The sequence below is a fragment of the Taudactylus pleione genome, unplaced genomic scaffold (assembly GCF_031769625.1).
Source record: "Taudactylus pleione unplaced genomic scaffold, aTauple2 ptg001050l, whole genome shotgun sequence".
NCBI lineage: Eukaryota > Metazoa > Chordata > Amphibia > Anura > Myobatrachidae > Taudactylus > Taudactylus pleione.
Window position 1 is genome coordinate 293,190 of NW_028285451.1, and position 24,027 is coordinate 317,216.

The window sequence follows — 24,027 nt, forward strand, 5'->3', positions numbered from 1 at the left end:
TCACTCAGCCCAGGTGGAGTTAGTAGCACTAACTAGAGCGTGTGAACTGGCAGCAGGCAAATCTGCTAACATTTACACTGACTCGAGGTATGCGTTCGGGGTGTGCATGATTTCGTGGCTCTATGGCTTCTGAGAAATTTTATGACAGCAGCAGGCACACCAGTTGCACATTCCCGACACATAAAACATCTTTTAGAAGCAATCCAACTGCCCAAAGCGGTGGCAGTAATTAAATGTAAAGCTCATACATGTGAGGATGATCTGGTGTCACTGGGCAACAACAAAGCCGATGAAGCTGCAAAATGGGCAGCAGGGTTAAAAATGTTTTCTCCAATTGAAAAAATTACGTCTTTCCAAACAATTGATATGCTGAAATTAATTGATATGCAAAATGTGTGTTCAATTCAGGAAAGATCCATTTGGAAGTCCAAGGGATGTGGGCAAGAGTCCTCTGGGCTCTGGAGGGACGGACAAGGTAAGCCAGTAGCCCCCAAGGCATATTACCCCAGCCTGGCTGAGGCAGCACACGTTCTGACTCATCTGGGAAAACAAAGTATGTGCAAGTTGGTGAGAGCATACTGGTGTGCACCAGGTTTTTCTTCACAAGCAGAAAAGATAGCAATGTCCTGTCTGACCTGCTTGAGAAACAACATATGGAAAGCAATCCCTACCGAACCAGCCCACATTCCACCGACTGATGGACCTTTCCAGGTGATACAAATTGATTTCATCCAATTACCACACTGCAGGAACCTTAAGTATGTATTAGTGTGCACAGATGTATTTTCTAATTGGGTTGAGGCCTACCCAGCGGCCACTAATATTGCTGCGTTTACTGCCAAGAAAATAGTTCAGGAATTTGTATGCAGGTACGGTATCCCTAAAATCATTGAGAGTGACAGGGGTACTCATTTCACAGGTGATGTTTTTCAAAATATGTGTAAGCTGATGGGTATTAATAGCCGACTTCACACCCCCTACCGACCGCAAGCCAGTGCAAAGGTAGAGAGGATGCACGGAACTATTAAAAATAAGTTAAGTGAAATTATGGCAGAGACTGGACTAGGATGGCCAGAAGCGTTATCTTTGGTCCTACATAGCATAAGGAGCACTCCTAGACCCCCTCTAAATCTGTCCACATTTGAAATACTGTTCGGTATACAACCTCATTTGATTATAAGTCCACAGGAAGACCTGAAGGGTAACAACGAGGTAACTGTAAAGTATCTTATATCAATGAGTAAGCAGTTAAAGCAACAGCAGCAGAAACTGAAATTGTTGTCTAATGATATGCCTGAAACTAACTGTCATGATGTTGAACCAGGAGAATATGTTATGATCAGAAATTTCTTGCATTCAGGTTGTTTGACTGATCGGTGGGAAGGTCCGTACCAGGTGCTGCTGATGAGTACTACATCTTTGAAGGTGGCCGAGAGAGATACCTGGGTCCATTCCACTCACTGTAAAAAAGTCAATCAACCGGTGGAGAAACAAGTCGGAGACAAGGCTGATAGCGTGGACCTGTCGCTTGCGAGCTTGTTCCAGGAGGTTTGAAAAGTTCGTAGTGAGATACCTGAACTAAGAGAAATTTGCAGGTCTTGTTGTGACAATGGACGGGCCTGCTGTGTTCATTTTCATATTTTCTTTTAAAGTGTTCACCATCCTGGCCGGTTCGGGAATATCCAGTTTCTGTGATGGGAGACCGATTGAGGAAATGGGAGTTGATGGCAGTGCTGATGGAGTGGAGTCAGGAGGAGTGCAATGCCAATCAGGGGAGTGTCTGACCCATCTTAGTACTGTTATTGTTAAGAGAGCTGTCATTCCGGATACTCGGGGAAGGTGTGGAGGTTTATCGTCTGAAGATTCCTGTATTTGTGAGCTATGTGGGTCCCTAGTTGATGAGAACTGTGTCCAACGGTGCCAACCTAAATATAACTCATACTGGGGTGGGTATCCTTTAGAGGATTATCATAGCATGGTAGGCAAAGTGTTAAATCAAACTGATTGCTGGGTGTGTTCACACGTGCCACAGGGACAGCATAATGTAGGGTTGGTGCCATTTCAGCTGAATTTCATGGAAATTTTAGAATTACAGAAAGGGAAAACATTGAATGGAAAGTTCCTCTCATCCAAACCACCTCATTTAAAACTCTATCAATTCCAAGTAGATAGATCACTTTTGTGTTTAAACATAACCAACCCCAATAAACCCGGGAGTTGGGAAGTGACAGGGAATAATCAGACGATGACCTTCTTACAAAGAGCTGATAATGAGCCCATAAACCATGATCTGTTACGCTCAATTAAATCTTGTGGGAAACATTTTAGGTATCGGTATACATTGAGTTCCACCAAAGAAATTATTGGTAAGGTGCCAGATGGTTATTGTTCTAAAATAATTCAGCCAGTGACTTGCATGAACCAGATGGAAGACCCAGAAATAGGATTGTTTGCAAGAGAAATGTGCTTAATGATAATGATGCATACCATCCCTTATGTTCTCCCTGAAAATATATATTTTATATGTGGAAGAAAAGCGTATAAGTGGCTCTCCCCGAGTTCCGAAGGTTTGTGTTACCTGGGAAGAGTAGTCCCAGAAGTTTTGACCCTCACACATGTTGAAATGCTTGGTATACATAAAAACACACCGTCACCATATCTTCACACACAATATGAACACAGAGGCAAAAGAAATATGATACCTGGTGATGTGCATAAAGCCACTCAGTTAATCAGAGAGACAACTGGCTTTCAAGTTTTAGTCGCATTGGATCCCACCAGGATTGCTCGGGGTACATTAGATTTTAGGTATATTCATGAACTTGCTAAATTGATAGATAATATTACCGAGATGTACGATGACACATTCAGGTATACAGGGAGAGAATTGCAAGCATACAAGAAAGAACTGGTGCAACACAGGCTAGTTTTGAATTATTTAACTGCTGTTACTGGAGGGTATTGCGTAACGTTAGCCACCCAGTTTGGAGTAAAATGTTGCACCTATGTCACCAATGATACTAGCGACCCCAAGGTGGTGATAGACCGAAAGATGGATGAAATTCTGCAGCCAAAATGGGAGTTTCGTAAGAACCATAACGCTTCAGTGGCTGAAGTAGGGGAAAAGATAGAAGGATGGGTTTCATGGCTGAACCCAGTAAAATGGTTCTCAGGTGTAGGGGAATGGGTCCAGGAAGTGATCGCCAGCATAGGCAAATTCTTGATCCTTATACTAATTGTCATCATAATAATTGGCATATGCGTCCGATGTGTTCCTATTGTGTTGAAGTGTGGAAAATGTAAAAATAGAGTAAAATGCAAGAACGAAACTATGATGGTGGTCAGTAATGACAATATGAATACCGAGGTAAATATAGAACTGCATTACAACCCTGAACTAGGAAATACAATCATTTAATGTATTATATTTAGACATGCATAGAATGTATTATTGAAATGTTATTTTTAAAACACCTTAGATAATGTAAAGTCTAAATTCCCCTTCAAGACTGCTTTTATAAGACTGGTGCATTCCCACACCTTTCACATGATCCGCGGTGTGTGTATAATAGTAGTTTTATGTCCCCACTCAGAGACACATTATTGATGGATTAAGAACCACCTAGTGCCATCCCACAATAACACTAAATAATATGTAAATGTAAGCCTAAATTAAATTCAAAGAGAAGATTGTGATAGCATGTTGTTCGCTATCAAAGGGTGGACTGTCGAAGCTAGATAATTGGCTGAGACAAGATCGGTTTAAAATTGAATTGCGGCGACACCATCTTGCGACTGACCGCAAGATGCCATCTTGGAAATTAGATCGCAAGACGCCATTTTGCGAATGGCCGTCCAAGGGCCATTTTAGATAAACTCACAATTAAGTACATATGGCGAGATTACTATTAGCACCATGCGATTGCATCTTTCATCATTTCTCATATACACAGTAATAAGCACAATTGCGCTGTTAACTAGTCGCATATTAGTGAATGCATAAGATCCTATATGAAAATGCTGTTTAGTAGCTAAATGCGCACGCATCTGTCCCCAGTTAACTAGCGTCTTTATATCAAACCCCGTATACTCACACGTTACATATTCACATACAAGGTTCCATAAGCTTTAAGGTATAAGATTTAAGTTTGTTCACTTAGTATAAATGCTGTGAAATAAAGATTATTTGGTAACTAAGGTTTTATACATGTTAAGTAAGCCGTGTTTGGTTTTGTACTGATGAGTACTCTTTCAACAGAATTCCGATATTAGTGTGGAGATCGCATCATGCATTCTCGACTTATGGACCGCAGAGACTTCAAGCAACAAAATGTATACGATATGAATAACTGCTAGGATGTTGCATGTGGCGGGAATCCAGAGACCCTCAGTTGTTGGAGGCTGGGTTGTGTCTATTTGAACCAGCCTGTTAAGTGCTCTGTAACAGATGTATCCCCCTTATGAACCAATGGCATCAGCAACAAACTTCTCTATTGTGTTGTCTATTTCTGGGGGGTATAAATATGTGTGCTCCAACACTGGGTCTTTTAGTCTTCATGCTGAATGCTGATAGACGAGGGGTTTCTTGCTGACGCCTAACATCTGGTCCAGAAGCGCTGCGTATATATACTGTACTTGGTCTGTATAGTTCCTTTGCGCCGAATTGTGTCTGGATCAATAGCGTGTAACTGACTGTACTTTTACTTGAATAATACTTGTGCTTTGGAACCACAGATTCCAGGTCTGAAGTCTTTATTTACTGTATGACTGCATACGCAAATTAACGTCACCCTTAGAAGGTATAGGCAGGATATTATAAGGTATAGGCAAGATATTAGAAGGTATAGGATGGAGTGTATAGAGGTTCTAATATAGATTCCTTACTGTGTGCCCTGTGCACAGGCTGCTATGTAACCTATCCTATTCACTCACCTCTCACACCAAAGTCACTGTGTGCCCTGTGCACAGACTGCTATGTAACCTCTCCTATTCACTCACCACTCACACCAATGTCACTGTGTGCCCTGTGCATAGACTGCTATGTGACCTCTCCTATTCACCCACCTCTCACACCAATGTCACTGTGTGCCCTGTGCACAGACTGCTATGTAACCTCTCCTATTCATCCACCACTCACACAAATATAACTGTGTGCCCTGTGCACAGACTTCTATGTAACCTCTCTTATTCACCCACCTCTCACACCAATGTCACTGTGTGCCATATGCACAGACTGCTATGTAACCTCTCCTGTTCACCCACCACTCACACCAATATCACTGTGTCCCCTGTGCACAGACTGCTATTTAACCTCTCCTATTCACCCACCTCTCACACCAATATCACTGTGTGCCCTGTGCACAGACTGCTATGTAACCTATCCTATTCACCCGCAACTCACACCAATGTCACTGTGTGCCCTGTGCACAGACTGCTATGTAACCTATCCTATTCACCCACCACTCACACCAATGTCACTGTGTGCCTTGTGCACAGACTGCTATGTAACCTCTCCTGTTCACCCACCACTCACACTAATATCACTGTGTGCCCTGTGCACCCTGTGCACAGACTGCTATGTAACCTATACTATTCACCCGCCACTCACACCATTGTCACTGTGTGCCCTGTGCACAGACTGCTATGTAACCTATCCTATTCACCCACCACTCACACCAATGTCACTGTGTGCCTTGTGCACAGACTGCTATGTAACCTCTCCTATTCACCCACTTCTCACACCAATATCACTGTGTGCCCTGTGCACCGACTGCTATATAACCTATCCTTTTCACCTGCCACTAACACCAATGTCACTGTGTGCCCTGTGCACAGACTGCTATGTAACCTATCCTATTCACCCACCACTCACACCAATGTCACTGTGTGCCTTGTGCAAAGACTGCTATGTATCCTATCCTATTCACCCACCACTCACACCTATGTCACTGTGTGCCCTGTGCACAGACTGCTATGTAACCTCTCCTATTCACCCACCTCTCACACCAATGTCACTGTCACTGTGTGCTCTGTGCACAGACTGCTATGTAACCTATTCTATTCACCCACCTCTCACACCAATGTCACTGTGTGCCCTGTGCACAGACTGCTATGTTACTTCTCCTATTCACCCACCTCTCACACCAATGTCAGTGTCACTGTGTGCCCTGTGCACAGACTGCTATGTAACTTCTCCTATTCACCCACCTCTCACACCAATGTCACTGTGTGTCCTGTGCACAGACTGCTATGTAACCTCTCCTATTCACCCACCACTCACACCATTGTCACTGTGTGCCCTGTGCACAGACTGCTATGTAACCTATCCTATTCACCCACCTCTCACACCAATGTCACTGTGTGCCCTGTGCACAGACTGCTATCTAACCTATCCTATTCACCCACCACTCACACCAATGTCACTGTGTGCCTTGTGCAAAGACTGCTATGTAACCTCTCCTGTTCACCCACCACTCACACCATTGTCACTGTGTGCCCTGTGCACAGACTGCTGTAACCTATCCTATTCACCTACCTCTCACACCAATGTCACTGTGTGCCCTGTGCACATACTGCTATGTAACCTATCCTATTCACCCACCACTCACACCAATGTACTGTGTGCCTTGTGCAAAGACTGCTATGTAACCTCTCCTGTTCACCCACCACTCACACCAATATCACTGTGTGCCCTGTGCACAGACTGCTATGTAACCTATACTATTCACCCGCCACTCACACCAATGTCACTGTGTGCCCTGTGCACAGACTGCTATGTAACCTCTCCTATTCACCCACCACTCACACCAATGTCACTGTGTGCCCTGTGCACAGACTGCTATGTAACCTCTCCTATTCACCCACCTCTCACACCAATGTCACTGTGTGCCCTGTGCACATACTGCTATTTAACCTCTCCTATTCACCCACTTCTCACACCAATATCACTGTGTGCCCTGTGCACCGACTGCTATACAACCTATCCTATTCACCCGCCACTAACACCAATGTCACTGTGTGCCCTGTGCACAGACTGCTATGTAACCTCTCCTATTCACCCACCACTCACACCAATGTCACTGTGTGCCCTGTGCACAGACTGCTATGTAACCTCTCCTATTCACCCACCTCTCACACCAATGTCACTGTGTGCCCTGTGCACATACTGCTATTTAACCTCTCCTATTCACCCACTTCTCACACCAATATCACTGTGTGCCCTGTGCACCGACTGCTATATAACCTATCCTATTCACCCGCCACTAACACCAATGTCACTGTGTGCCCTGTGCACAGACTGCTATGTAACCTATCCTCTTCACCCACCTCTCACACCTATGTCACTGTGTGTCCTGTGCACAGACTGCTATGTATCCTATCCTATTCACCCACCACTCACACCTATGTCACTGTGTGCCCTGTGCACAGACTGCTTTGTAACCTCTCCTATTCACCCACCTCTCACACCAATGTCACTGTGTGCTCTATGCACAGACTGCTATGTAACCTCTCCTATTCACCCACCACTCACACCAATGTCACTGTGTGCCCTGTGCACATACTGCAATGTAACCTCTCCTATTCACCCACCACTCACACCAATGTCACTGTGAGCCCTGTGCACAGACTGCTATGTAACCTCTCCTATTCACCCACCTCTCACACCTATGTCACTGTGTGCCCTGTGCACAGACTGCTATGTAACCTATTCTATTCACCCACCACTCACACCAATGTCACTGTGTGCCCTGTGCACAGACTGCTATGTAACTTCTCCTATTCACCCACCACTCACACCTATGTCACTGTGTGCCCTGTGCACAGACTGCTATGTAACCTATTCTATTCACCCACCACTCACACCAATGTCACTGTGTGCCCTGTGCACAGACTGCTATGTAACCTATTATATTCACCCACCACTCACACCAATGTCACTGTGTGCCCTGTGCACAGACTGCTATGTAACCTATTCTATTCACCCACCACTCACACCAATGTCACTGTGTGCCCTGTGCACAGACTGCTATGTAACTTCTCCTATTCACCCACCACTCACACCAATGTCACTGTGTGCCCTGTGCACAGCCTGCTATGTAACCTATTCTATTTACCCACCTCTCACACCAATGTCACTGTGTGCCCTGTGCACAGACTGCTATGTAAGTTCTCCTATTCACCCACCACTCACACATATGTCACTGTGTGTCCTGTGCACAGACTGCTATGTAACCTCTCCTATTCCCCCACCTCTCACACCAATGTCACTGTCACTGTATGCCCTGTGCACAGACTGCTATGTAACCTCTCCTATTCACCCACCTCTCACACCAATGTCACTGTGTGCCCTGTGCACAGACTGCTATGTAACCTATTCACCCACCTCTCACACCAATGTCACTGTGTGCCCTGTGCACAGACTGCTATGTAACTTCTCCTATTCACCCACCGCTCACACCAATGTCACTGTGTGCCCTGTGCACAGACTGCTATGTAACTTCTCCTATTCACCCACCTCTCACACCAATGTCACTGTGTGCCCTGTGCACAGACTGCTATGTAACTTCTCCTATTCACCCACCACTCACACCAATGTCACTGTGTGCCCTGTGCACAGACTGCTATGTAACCTCTCCTGTTCACTCATCTCTCACACCAATGTCACTGTGTGCCCTGTGCACAGACTGCTATGTAACCTATCCTATTCACCCACCACTCACACCAATGTCACTGTGTGCCCTGTGCACAGACTGCTATGTAACCTATCCTATTCACCCACCTCTCACACCAATGTCACTGTGTCCCCTGTGCACAGACTGCTATGTAACCTATCCTATTCACCCACCTGTCACACCAATGTCAAAATGTGCCCTGTGCACAGACTGCTATGTAACCTCTCCTAATCACCCACTACTCACACCAATGTCACTGTGTGCCCTGTGCACAGACTGCAGTATAGCCTCTATGCTATTCATGGGACCATCGGAACAAAACACCTCTCCCCTCACCCCTTAACGGCCGGGCACACGGTGTCACACCTATCTCTTGCATTGATGATGTCAATAAATTTTGTTTTTGTTATTGCTCAGCTGTAACTTGACGAATGGAGATGAAAGATAGTGCAGGTTATTTCTATGAGTTTCCACTACACAGTGATGCAGTTTTCATGAACCCTGGTTCAAAAGTTTTTGCACCAACCTGGAACAGACAGACAGACACAATATTCTTATTATATTAGTATAAACATCTCCCCACCCCCAAACAGCCTTAACAGTAAATAAGTAGTGTACATTTATTAAAACTGCAATCATTTGTCGAATCTCAGCCCCACATTCAATGAATAGCCCCCAAAACCAATCAGCATTAAATTAATAGTTCCTTCACCCACCATGACCAAACAGCTGCATAACTCCCACCAACATCCCAGCAATAGAATTAATAGCCCACGTCCCAACACACATAGGGGGTGATTCTGCATCGGGCACTATTGCATCTCTATGTTCATCTATTGCTGGTGCAGCGTGTGTGACTTCATGCTAATAACACTAGAAGCCCATTCCCTGGTGCAAAGCCGCTCACTTGCATGTGCAAGGACTGAGGACCTCATTCAGAGGCGGACGCTCGGGAGCGATCGGTCGCACCCAAAGTGATCAAAAATATGCAAAACGCACATCGTAAGCGCGGAAACACCCACAACAATGAAAGCACACCTCCTACTATCTCTACGGGCTAATTCAGAGTCGGTCGCAAGCGGCAACCTACGTCAGCACGATTGACACCTGTTACATTTTTAATTGCCTACAGACATCGGTTGAGGCCGAAACCATCGCCTGCACTCGTAATGCTTAAGGTAGACCCTGGGCTACCTTTAGCACTGCGAGCAGTAGCGTCGTTATTGCAACGAGATGACGTGTGTGATGACTCACTCAGTATTATATGCACGCCCCTTAAAATGCCCTTTTCAAGGTCAACCACGCCTGCGTCCGCACCACCACACCCCCGTTCACAAGCACCTGTAACCACCCACAAACGGCACGAAATGTCAATCTCAGCTACGACCTCGTAGTGACTAGCGAGCAAGAGGATTGCGGTCGGAAAGACAGGCTTGCGCACGTGCACTGCCATGTGTATGCATGCGCTGTTGAAAAAAACATCGCTCGCTATGTCCAATCGCTCCGTGCGACCGCCTCTGAATGAGGTCCTGAGGCGCCAACTTTGAGCACCTTTAGATGATGAAATATCGCTTGTTACATCTTTAGATACATCAGTCGCACCATTGAAACTTGCACCAGTCCCAGGCCAGGTGTAGAATCTCCATTAAAGAGCCAATGAGAGCATTTAAGCATCTGAATTCGCAACCAGTTCAGCGACACTTCCATAATGCGCTCATAAGATGGACCATCTCCCAGTCCCTGCCCTGGTACGCCCAGCACATTTCCATGACACTTTGGATATGGCACATCTCGGTCACAACTGCGCCTGTGTGTGTACACGCCGTGGGACGCATTCAGCATGCAGCTTTTTTAGCAAATTAGACGCATGTGTCCTTCAAAAAATAAACCATTTGCGCAAATATCAGCACTGCGTGGCACTCACAGAAACTGGCCCATAACATTGTGTAGGAACTGTCACTCAACGGTTCCATTATTAATTTATCGTTGTGAATTTCAATGTGCACAATGGCCCACAACTTATTTTAACAACTGATCCCAAAGCAAATATATAGCAACTAAGGTCCTGATTTAGAGGCGTTCGCTATTTGCGAGCGCTCGCTCTGAATCAGGGCGGATTTTTTTATTAAAAAAAAATGTTATAAAATTTTTCTTTCATAAAAAAATCCACCTCCAGGCCGCTCGCATAGCTGTGGGTGACCACCCACAGCTTGTGCGGTTGGCTTGGCGATGGTCGCGATTATCACGACCATCTGGCTTGCGCCGAGACGCTTGTGGTAGGGTCTCGTCCACCGCAAGCCCCCGTGAACTTCCTGCTCTAATAGAGCCGGAAGTCTACTACTGACATTACGAGTGATGTCACTAGGGCCGCCCACAAACAGCAGGCATTCCTTCGGGAATGCCTCCGTTTGTGCAGCCACCCCCCCCCGACCCGCACTGGCACTGCCTGACCAGCCGTGACATCGACCCGTTTGCAAGCAGGTCTGAATCAGGCCCTAAGTCAGGCATATTACTGGTGATTCACGCCTTATGGGATTTATTTACTAACCACCAGCTTGTCAAAGCCACTGATCAGCTTTGAAAGGCTTTGACCAATAGATTTAAATTGGCAATAGAAATATATGCTAAACAAGGCTTGCTTAGCATTTATTTCTGTTGTCGTCTTTGGGGCCCCAAAAACATAAGTGTACTGGGCCCACAATTTCTGTTTCCGGCCCTGCTGCTAGGAACTTTATCATCAACACAGATAATTAAATGTTAAGCAACTAGGGTTGGCCAACAAGGTTAGCAATCGTCGATGGTTTGCTAACGATGGTTGATGGTATTAATATCGATGTTGGAGATCTGATGTTTCTCTGCCAATAATGGAAGAGGTCTAAGGGTGTTTCCAGCAATGTTTTTCTATTCTTTACACATAGTCACATGACAATTATGGCCCTCATTCAGAGCCGCTCGTTAGCGGCAGTACGCTCGTTCCGAGCGATGTTTGCACATCTGCGCATGCGTACGGTTGTTAGTACGCATGCGCGAACCAGTCAGTGCGGCCGAAAATCGTTTGTACGCTATATAGCGAGTGCCTGCTATTTTGAGTGACAGAATGAGGCGTATGTGGGTGGTAACAGGGGATGGTGCTTGAAAATGGGGAGTGGAGATCCGAACGCAGGCGTGCTTAAAGGTCAAAACGGGCGTTTTATGGGTGTGTATATTTAAAACAGCAGCGTCATTGACCACGTCACTGGGTTATTTTAGAGCCAGAACTGCTCGCAAATTTGTGGTAGCAAACACCAACCACAAGAATAGTGAGCAGTTCATACGCTGGTCGATGTACTCGATTAATCTAATAAATAGCGGACATGACGTAGGATGCGAGCGGCCAGGGGGCGTTTTTAACAAATAAACGAGCGTATGTTTTGCTCGCTCGTTCAGACTTAGAGGTGTGAACAGACTACAATGTGCGTACGGATCATTTGAATAGCCACCCCTTGTTTTTAAACGAACGACCGCAAATAGCGAACGGCTCTGAATGAGGGCCCTATGTCACCCAACCAGTGGTCGAAGTGGGGCGGTATACGGCGGTATGACATACCGCCACTTCCCGACCCCACTTCATTTTAGCCGCAGAAAGGAATGCACCTGCTCTGGGATGCAGTATGGCATCCCAGCGCAGGAACAGCGGCGGAAATGTGTAGAGATGTGTCCTGCAGGGGACACATCTCGATCGGCGGCAGCGGACACGCTGGCATGTAGCCGGGACAAAGCATCCGGTCCCGGCTACAGTCAGCACACACTGGCCGCCAGCCAATCGCAAGGCTCGCGGCCGCAAGCCAACCACTGGGCTCGCAGCCGCCAGCCAATCACAGGACTCGCGGCAGCCAGCCAATCACAGGGCTTGCGGCCGCCAGCCAATGAGAAGCTGCCAAGTGGCAGCTTCTCATTGGCTCGCACAACTGCACCAGCAACGTGGGACCCGGTGCTCCTGAGTCCTGGCAGCTCCGTTCCAGCAGCGCACTGAGCGCAGGACAGAGGTAAGTAGTGAGAGGGAATGGAGAGAGGGGAGGATGTGAGAGGGAATAGAGAGAGGGGCAGACAGAGGGAGGCAGGCAGTTAGTATTGTAGGGGGTGACAGAGAGGGAATTACTGAGAAGGGCAGGGTGTGAGAGAGGGGAGCAGGCAGGGAGAGTGGGGTGGGGGGGGTGAGACGTACAATGGGGTGATATGGAAGCAGGGGCCCAAGGGGAAGGGGGGGGAGAGATTAATTCACCATACCCCCACCTCTAAATTCCCACTTCGAGCACTGTACCCAACTATGAGACGGTGATTGGGTCAAACGTGTTCACTCAGGCAACGAAGAGGACGTTTCTCCCGGGAGGGGTGACAGAGCCTCATCCCTGCCGGGCACCTATATCACTGCCACGAAACGGACTGTGTTATGCAGTCTGCCCGCCACCATGAGATGTATTGCAGCACTAAAACTGCCCGTCAACTTCATACATATACAGTATTAGAGCTCACAGGGGTCTATTTACTAAGCCTTGGATGGAGATAAAGTGAACAATATAAAGTACTAGCCAATCAGCTCCTACTGCCATGTCACAGGCTGTGTTTGAAAAATGACATTTAGGAGCTGATTGGCTGGTTCAATTTCTCAGTCCATATTATATCCAAGGCTTAGTAACAGTCGTGGCTCCAGAGGTGAGGCTGCAACGTAGTCCAAAATTCAGATAGGGGAGTCACACCAACTGCCACTCCAAACGCTGCCAAACATCTCCAGCCGGGACTCACTGGCAGTTGCTGTGACTCCCCTATTTGAATTTTTGACTGCACTGTAGGCCCACTTCTGGAGCCGCCACTGCTTAGTAAATAGACCCCCTCAGTCACACCACACCTCACATGGTGCAATCTGCCCAAACTTGTCCACATTCTGCTAGACACATCCATTTTTATGTGATAAGCTGCCTACTTTTAAAAAATGTGCCAGTCATTTTATTGGAATGGGGCATATTACCCTACTTTTTAAGGCTCTTCTCCCGAAGATCACGGAGGTCCAGGATGCCACCATATAATTTTCTATAGGGGTGGGTCCTAACCACTTCACAGAGGAAGTGGGTGGGATCTAACAGGGTGGGCTATTCCTCTGGCGCATCTGGGAGAGTACTGAATGGGGATTATAAGAAGACAAGATGAAAACTGCAGTAAACCTCCATTACACGAGGGAAACTGGCATTGCACCAGGGAAACCTCCATTACACGAGGGAAACTGGCATTGCACCAGGGAAACCTCCATTACACGAGGTAAACTGGCATTGCACCAAGGAAACCTCCATTACACAAGTAAAACTGGCATTGCACCAGGATAACTGGCATTACACCAGGTAAACCTCCACTACACAAGGGGAATTGGCATTGCACCAGGGATACTGGCATTACACCAGGTAAACCTCCATTACACAAGGGGAACTGGCATTGCACCAGGGAAATCTCCATTACACAAGGGGAACTAGCATTACACCAGGGAAGCTGGCATTGCACCAGGGAAACTGGCATTGCACCATGAAAAAGTCTGTTTTTCAAGGTCTCCTTTCGCGAAAGATCTCATTAATGTTAAGCTCATCGACTTGAGGCCTGATTCAAAGGTGGATGCTGCCGCGTCCACTCTTCCGTCTGTTGACGGATTCACGGCTGCGATAATATGCACATGCCAGCATCAGCCCTCCCCTGGTGTAGTAGGCAGCGTGTGGATGAGCAAGCCCTGAGACGCCCACTTTCAGCATCTCTGAACACTGTAACACCACTGTTGATTCTCAGCACGCCATAATCGGCACACCATCGGCACTTGCGAAAGCCCTATGGCAGGTGCAGTGTCACTGTCTGATCATGGCCTCTGCGGCTCTGCTTCTGAGAATGCAGCCGCTGTCACTGACACGACACTCCTATCGCACGCCCGTTACTTCGGAGCCCCATTTCTGATAGCATTTGTCCCAATCCCTACAGCATCTTTGTGCGTACACTTTGAGCGTAACGCATACATCGTACATTTTGTGCGCAGTTGCAAATAATCAGCATTACGGTCTAAGGGCCTGATTCAGAGCCACTCGTAAGCGGCCGCTCGTTCGTTCCGACCGATGTTCGCACAACTGCGCATGCGTACGGATTTTAATACGCATGTGCGAACCAGTCAGTGCGGCTGAAAATCGTTTGTTCGCTAAATAGCAAATGCCTGCTATTTTGAGTGATAGGAGGAGGCGTATGTGGGTGGTAACAGGGGAAGGTGCTTGAAAACTGGGAGTGGAAATCAGAACGCAGGCGTGCTTAAAGGTCAAAACGGGCGTTTTATGGGTGTGCATAATTAATACAGGAGCTTCATTGACCACGTCACTTGGTTGATTTATAGTCAGAACTGCTCGCAAGATTGTGGTAGGAAAAACCAACCACAAGAATAGCGAACAGTTCATACGCTGTTCGATGTACTCGATTAATCTATTAAATAGCGGACATGACGTATGGTGCGAGCGGCCAGGGGGTGTCTTTTTCAAAATTACGACCACAAGTTTTGTTCGCTCGTTCAGACATAGAGGCGTGAACAGACTGCAAAGTGCGAACGGTTCATTTGAATAGCCACCCCTTTTTAATGAATGAGCGAACGCAAATAGCGTCCGGCTCTGAATCATGCCCTAAGTGCGTGCACCTCTGAAGCAGCCTCCTAATGTCATTGGGAAATGCTCTATTCCATATTACTGCTGCCTAACTGCCCCATGCAGGCAGCAATGTCACCGAAGACCCTCCTATGTCAGCTTTTATTTAAGAGGAATGGGAAGGTTATAAGAAAGAAACAACAACGACACCAGTCTGACATAGCTCTGGTAGGATACTGTACAGCAGCACTGGACCATAGGAAGCTTCCGAAGACCTTCCCAGATGAGGTTAATGGCACATCCTGGGTTTAATGGTTTAACCAGCGATAGTCAATGGTTTTTAACCATCAAGGGGAAACCATTGATGATAACACCATCAATGTTTCAGGTCTACACATATGGAAATTAAAGAGGACTGCGGCTGTGTGTACTGAACAGCTTTAGGATTTTGCAATCGGACCTCCCCCATTAATAGTAAAACCAGCTCCTATTGAAGGAAACCATTAATGGTCGATTGCTGTCCCTAGCACATCCCAAGAAAAGTAAAACTCTTTTTTTTTAGCTCAACATGGTGAATTTCACCCATAACTAATGTTTAAGAAGGTCCCCACCCAAAATTAAAATAAAAAAATACAAATATAGCTTTCGTGGATGGGCCATTTGTTGGATTCTTGACGGCATTTATGGTCCCACGCTGCTCTGTTCCTTCACCTTGATTCATGCCGGTGAATTGTCATCAGCTTTCAGCCAACTTAAAGGTCAAGCGTAAGAGGGCGGATAAGAGTAGGGATGGCCATCAGAAGCCCGGCATCGAGTATTTGCCAGTCTTCCAACATCAAATCCAGCAATGTGATGGCAACTAGCCATCGCATCCCAAACAGATACTATAACCATGCTTACACTTGCGTCCGAAAAGAGGGCATAGCCTCTGGGAAAGGGGGCACCTCACGGCACCCCTGTCCACGTCCCTGTGGGGGCATGCCCAGCATTCTCTGAGATGACCGGCCACCATTGAATTCCCGTTATTTGATGGAAAAACTACTTCTATCGAATCAGAAACATCGATGGTTGCTAACCATCAGCTTCTGATGTCCATACCTAGATAAGAGCAGTATGGGCGCATTAGAGCCATCTCGCCCTGTGCGGTTCCATGGAGTGCACGGTAAGGCAAGTTCCTGTGCTGCTTTTACTCATTCTCTGGGTAGTAATTTGACATTTGTCGGCCTTCTAGAAAGATTTTGTAAGGGACCCCAGATTAAAAAAATAAAATTCACATGTACACATGGGGCTTTGATTGGGGTGTTGGGTCCCTTCCAGCTGCGCCTTGTGCTACTATGGTCCCACGCCCTTTACACCTTCCTAGTTTTATAGTTTTAAGTCGAATTAACATTTCACACTGATTATTTCATAGCTTTATAAATATTCCCCAAATATAATCAGAACAGACCAAGGGGTAGATTTACTAAGGAGTGTTTTGATCATCGGCGGCTTTGCTAAATCATTAATGCTGAACAAGCCCCAAAATGTTTCTATATTAAAAAGAGAAACATCAAATTCTATTTAATTATCTACAACATCTAAAAAAATAAAAAAATAAAAAAAATCAAACATGCAATTGATGCTAGTTTCCATTTAAACGGCAAGAATTTCGCAGCCCGTACAAAATAAATAGCATTTCATTTATATTTAGCGATAGTGATTTTAAACAGAGCTGCCAGTGCCAATGGTCTTGGTGACATGAATTCCTCTGAAGTCATCCCCTGCTCTGCGTCTTAAATATTCAACGAGGGAAATAATTTATGTCATTGGGATCTCCCATGGTGCACTGCTGATTAAGTACTATTGCATTTAATTGACTATGGGCTCTATTTATTAACATTATTTTTACTAAAATAAAGTGAAAAAGGGTGTTTTCATACCCTTTTCACATTATTTTAGTATCACCTGTAGTTATTACAGGGCAATTGGAGTAGAATTAGTAAAATTCTACTCCAACCCCTAAGTATCACTTATTTTTAGTAAGCAGATCACATTTCCCATAATTGTAATGGGAAATGTGATCCGACCATAGTTACTAAAAATAAATTGTAAAAAAATACCGGGGGAAGCCCTGTGATAATAACGCCACCTGGAGGTGGCGTTATCCAGGGTCTCCCCCGGTTACCGGGCTCCCACTCTGCTCTAACGGGGAGAGCAGAGGCGGGAGCCGGTACCAGTAATCAGCTGTGTGGTCTAAGCAGACCGCAAGCTGATTACTGTAAAAAAAAGAAAAAAAAATTAAACATTTTTTTTTTCACTTACCTGAATCCAGGGACCGGTGATCGGGCCTCCGGTGATGGCTCCTCTCCGGTCAGCTGGTCTCCCACAGTGCACTGGGGCCCGGTCATCAGGTGATCGGGCCCCAGTGCAGTATGGGAGATCACCTGATCGGGAAGCCCGGAGAAGACCACCGGAGGCCAGGAGGATGCAGGTAAGTGTAATGAAGGGAGGGGGGTTGCGGGGGGGAGGGGGGGGTCGCGGGGGTCCGCGATCACGGGGGCGGGGCTTAGCGCCGGGGGGCGGGGCTTAGCGTCGGTGGGGGGGTAGTAGCGGTGGTCGGTCGGCGCATGCGCGTGCTGTTAGTCGCGGTATTTTTTCCGAAAATACCGCAACTAGATTGCGGATGGGATCCGCAGGGACAGAGCTTTATCGCAAACTCTGTCCCTGCAAGGGATTTATAGTAAATCCCTGTGATATTACCTGAATTCGCAATGCGAATTCACTCGGTAATATCACACTACAATCCGCATTCAATATGCGGATTGTAGTAAATAGAGCCCTAAGCCTCTCTTTGCAGTTTAGTGCTGATCCATATATAAGTACTGTACCATACATGCAGAAGTCCTAAGACAAATTGTCCAACAACAAAATCCTTGGAATAATCTGTACGGTTTAGATATAGTCTGAAGCTTGACATTTAAAAATTACAAGAGTAAGGATTTTCATATTTTTGGCAGAGTAATGTCATTAAAACCACGTCCACGCTGATGTCTATAAGTCAGACGGCCTCGCTGCTTTTTCTTTTTCTATAAATTGCAGATTTCTTTGTGCAGCATTTTAGCGTGATTAAAAAAATAAAATAAAAAAAACCACGTAGGATTAGCAGGCTGCCAAAAAAACCTTCAATTCTTCAAAAATTATATTTTGGAAGAAAGGTTAATGAAATTGCACATTCTGCCGATCAATATTCCAGATATGGACCTCTCTCCTGGAAATGGGGTTTATAAAATCTCATAGTGAAATAGCGTGTGGCTGCCAGTACCCAGTTTTCAGCCTCCGCCAGCTGTCAAAGACAGGCGAGGGTTGGCGCCTTAGTAGGAAGTGACCCGCAGTGCGCCCTCTCGGAAGCTTAAAATGGAACTTTTATTCTTCCTGCTGTCTGTGGGAAAAAGCCATTGCAGTTACCAGGGCAACAGAATGAGACAAGCAAAACTTTATTTTTTTTCTTCCTCACCTTGCTGGAATCCTGCTAATGAGCGATAGTTTTTAATTGGGGGAAAATGCTGTATTCAACGTCATCTTGCGCTCTCATATCTCGGTAGATGAACACAGCACCTATTTAGTGCAAGGCAGTAAGCCTAATGTCTGGCTGTAATTAGATTAATTTAAAGTAGTAAGTGCTGTATTATGCCTGTATGCTGAAATCCACGTAGAATAATGACATTTATGGGACTGGTAGCATATTTGGCTACTGGAACAGGAGACTACAGCCGCCCCACCACTCCGCTGATAACCTCTTCACGTTCCCACCTACATCACTTCTGTGGTACCACTCCACTCCTACAGAACTCAGGACCCCATTTATTAACAAAGCATAATCCTAGTATTAACACTCGCTAATAGGGGTTATGTCATGCTTTCTGGATTTAACAAACAGCGGTAATCTAAGATCTTTAGATGGTGAGAGACATGCGGTCGCAATTGTTGATAAAGCGCACCCGGCGGTGTCTTTCCTGCTTCAGTGAAGCCTTCCAGGCACTGCTGGGTCACTGTGTCATGCACACTACACAGGAGCCTGTCGCTGGCAGCATTAGGCTATCAGCAGCTGAGCGGAGGACCTTGCAGATGAGAAGGACTTCGCTGGACCTCGCCGGAGGGGAAAGTATTGGTAGTGGCTTTTTTCATTTCTATCACAGTGAAACTAAACGGAAAAATGCAGCAGGTGTTTACCTTCGTTAATAAATGGGGCCCTTGGTCGCTATCAGGCTATCCATCAGACGCCAATGCTTCCAGTTCTCCTTATAGACTTATCTTTGCACCACAACCAGAATGGTAAGAGAGCTATAGAACTCCCTCACCGGCAGCAGGGGCTTTCCAATGGGCAGAGCCTGTGTTTCTCCTGTGCCAGAGGCGGCAGCTGAATAGGGTGAAAGATAGGAACGTATCTATAATGGGTGCAGGGTGGTGCACACAGTCCCCAGGGTCCTTGGGGGCCCGCACCACACACACTGCACCCATATAATCTAAAACTTACCACTCCGGGGTCACGTATCAGGTGTCTCAGCGCTGCTCAAAACCCCGGGAAAATGGCCGCCGCAGCCATTTTTCTGATGTTTTGTAAGGAAGTGAGGAAGTCGCCGGAAAAATGGTGGCCGCATGCACAGTAGACTATGGACACAAAGTTTACTGATGCTGCTGTGGCCGGCGGCCGCTTGGGAGAGAGGAGTGGGGCCCAGACGGGGAATGCACACAGGCCTTGTCAGAGTTCAGCCGGGGATCGGCCGTCCCTTACCGTCCCGCCGGCTTCCTCTGACTTCCCTGGCAGTCGGGCGGCGACGTGGGAGGTGCTGAGCATTCTCCCTGATGCTGTGTCCTGGGTGCCTGGTACACGGGGATCGGAGTCCCTGTCATGGGCGCCGCCATGATACTTCCTGCTCTGACTGCTTTTCCTCCCCTGACAGTCTGGCCGGTCAGCTGATGCTGTGGACCAATCAGTGGGCTTCCAGGGGTATATATCTGGCTCCTGTGTATCAGGTAGTTGCCTGAACAACCATTGTCGCTGCTAGTGTTACTAGTGGTCTCTCGTTCCAGGTGCCCTTGCTTCCAGTGATCTCAGCCTGTGTGCAGCTATATCATTCATCTCACCAGGGCTTTACCACCTCAGCCTGTGTGCAGCTATATCATTCATCTCATCAGTGCTTTACCACCTCAGCCTGTGTGCAGCTATATCATTCATCTCATCAGTGCTTTACCACCTCAGCCTGTGTGCAGCTATATCATCCATCTCATCAGTGCTTTACCACCTCAGCCTGTGTGCAGCTATATCATTCATCTCTTCAGTGCTTTACCACCTCAGCCTGTGTGCAGCTATATCATTCATCTCACCAGTGCTTTACCACCTCAGCCTGTGTGCAGCTATATCATTCATCTCACCAGTGCTTTACCACCTCAGCCTGTGTGCAGCTATATCATTCATCTCTTCAGTGCTTTACCACCTCAGCCTGTGTGCAGCTATATCATTCATCTCATCAGTGCTTTACCACCTCAGCCTGTGTGCAGCTATATCATTCATCTCATCAGTGCTTTACCACCTCAGCCTGTGTGCAGCTATATCATTCATCTCATCAGTGCTTTACCACCTCAGCCTGTGTGCAGCTATACCATTCATCTCACCAGTGCTTTACCATCTCAGCCTGTGTGCAGCTATATCATTCATCTCACCAGTGCTTTACCATCTCAGCCTGTGTGCAGCTATATCATCCATCTCATCAGTGCTTTACCACCTCAGCCTGTGTGCAGCTATATCATTCATCTCATCAGTGCTTTACCACCTCAGCCTGTGTGCAGCTATATCATTCATCTCACCAGTGCTTTACCACCTCAGCCTGTGTGCAGCTATATCATTCATCTCATCAGTGCTTTACCACCTCAGCCTGTGTGCAGCTATATCATTCATCTCACCAGTGCTTTACCACCTCAGCCTGTGTGCAGCTATATCATTCATCTCTTCAGTGCTTTACCACCTCAGCCTGTGTGCAGCTATATCATCCATCTCATCAGTGCTTTACCACCTCAGCCTGTGTGCAGCTATATCATTCATCTCTTCAGTGCTTTACCACCTCAGCCTGTGTGCAGCTATATCATTCATCTCACCAGTGCTTTACCACCTCAGCCTGTGTGCAGCTATATCATTCATCTCATCAGTGCTTTACCACCTCAGCCTGTGTGCAGCTATATCATTCATCTCATCAGTGCTTTACCACCTCAGCCTGTGTGCAGCTATATCATTCATCTCACCAGTGCTTTACCACCTCAGCCTGTGTGCAGCTATATCATTCATCTCACCAGTGCTTTACCACCTCAGCCTGTGTGCAGCTATATCATTCATCTCACCAGTGCTTTACCACCTCAGCCTGTGTGCAGCTATATCATCCATCTCACCAGTGCTTTACCACCTCAGCCTGTGTGCAGCTATATCATTCATCTCATCAGTGCTTTACCATCTCAGCCTGTGTGCAGCTATATCATTCATCTCTTCAGTGCTTTACCACCTCAGCCTGTGTGCAGCTATATCATTCATCTCATCAGTGCTTTACCACCTCAGCCTGTGTGCAGCTATATCATTCATCTCATCAGTGCTTTACCACCTCAGCCTGTGTGCAGCTATATCATTCATCTCATCAGTGCTTTACCACCTCAGCCTGTGTGCAGCTATACCATTCATCTCACCAGTGCTTTACCATCTCAGCCTGTGTGCAGCTATACCATTCATCTCACCAGTGCTTTACCATCTCAGCCTGTGTGCAGCTATATCATCCATCTCATCAGTGCTTTACCACCTCAGCCTGTGTGCAGCTATATCATTCATCTCAACAGTGCTTTACCACCTCAGCCTGTGTGCAGCTATATCATTCATCTCACCAGTGCTTTACCACCTCAGCCTGTGTGCAGCTATATCATTCATCTCATCAGTGCTTTACCACCTCAGCCTGTGTGCAGCTATATCATTCATCTCATCAGTGCTTTACCACCTCAGCCTGTGTGCAGCTATATCATCCATCTCATCAGTGCTTTACCACCTCAGCCTGTGTGCAGCTATATCATTCATCTCTTCAGTGCTTTACCACCTCAGCCTGTGTGCAGCTATATCATTCATCTCACCAGTGCTTTACCACCTCAGCCTGTGTGCAGCTATATCATTCATCTCATCAGTGCTTTACCACCTCAGCCTGTGTGCAGCTATATCATTCATCTCATCAGTGCTTTACCACCTCAGCCTGTGTGCAGCTATATCATTCATCTCACCAGTGCTTTACCACCTCAGCCTGTGTGCAGCTATATCATTCATCTCACCAGTGCTTTACCACCTCAGCCTGTGTGCAGCTATATTATTCATCTCATCAGTGCTTTACCACCTCAGCCTGTGTGCAGCTATATCATCCATCTCACCAGTGCTTTACCACCTCAGCCTGTGTGCAGCTATATCATTCATCTCATCAGTGCTTTACCATCTCAGCCTGTGTGCAGCTATATCATTCATCTCTTCAGTGCTTTACCACCTCAGCCTGTGTGCAGCTATATCATTCATCTCTTCAGTGCTTTACCACCTCAGCCTGTGTGCAGCTATATCATCCATCTCATCAGTGCTTTACCACCTCAGCCTGTGTGCAGCTATATCATTCATCTCACCAGTGCTTTACCACCTCAGCCTGTGTGCAGCTATATCATTCATCTCATCAGTGCTTTACCACCTCAGCCTGTGTGCAGTATACCTCTATTCCACCAGTGCGTTACCACCGCCACCTGTGTGCAGTATACTATTCATTTCACCAGTGCTTTACCATCACAGCCTGAGTGTAGTTAGATATACATACCCACCTCTCCAGCGTCATAATCTCTGGCTGGCTCCAGTACCACTACCCACCTCATTACTGGACTCTGTGGTCTCTACCTACGTGTTACAGTATTGCACCGTGGTGCACTCTTTCTGACCGGCAACCGGGTAGAGTGTGTCTGCAGTGCACACTTCCTTGTACCTCAAGTACAGTGTCCCTACGTGCCCCTTACTGGCACAGACCCTTTGGGCCATGAGTGTTCATTTCTCCTTTTTCCCGCAGGCTTTGGTCACCTAGTCAAAGGACCGCGACCTGCTTACGAGGTGCAGCTCAAGCCCATATCCCGATTGGTGGGGCCACTGGTGAACACCATCTCGTGGGTTAGATTCCGCACCTTTGACTAGGTCTCGCCAACGACCAAGACCCGTGGATGCGGAGGTCATACATTCAGGCCTCTCGCCTCCGTTTCCTCCCGCAGCCTCTGGCCTCAGCTTCCAGAAAACCGCCTCCCAGCGTGACAGTTTGTTCAGGCCCAATGGAAGCTACGGGCATGGATAACCAAGAGGCGGCACAGCAACATGTGGCCCAGTACCTACAGGAATTATCTGGTCAGTTCCTGTCTATTCAGAATACTCTGGCTACTATGTCTCATGCTCCACCTTTTGTCGCTCCTACGGTTTCTCCGGTATTACCTTCGGGGGTCGTTCCTCAAAAATCCCGTTTGCAGTTGGCTACTCCCGAGAGGTTCGATGGTACGCCTCAATGATGTCGTGGTTTCATAAACCAGTGTGAGATCCAGTTCGAATGCCTACCCCAGAATTTCCCTACCTCCCGGTCTAAGGTGGCCTATGTAATTTCGTTACTAACTGGGGCAGCTCTGGATTGGGTCTCCCCCTTGTGGGAACGAGC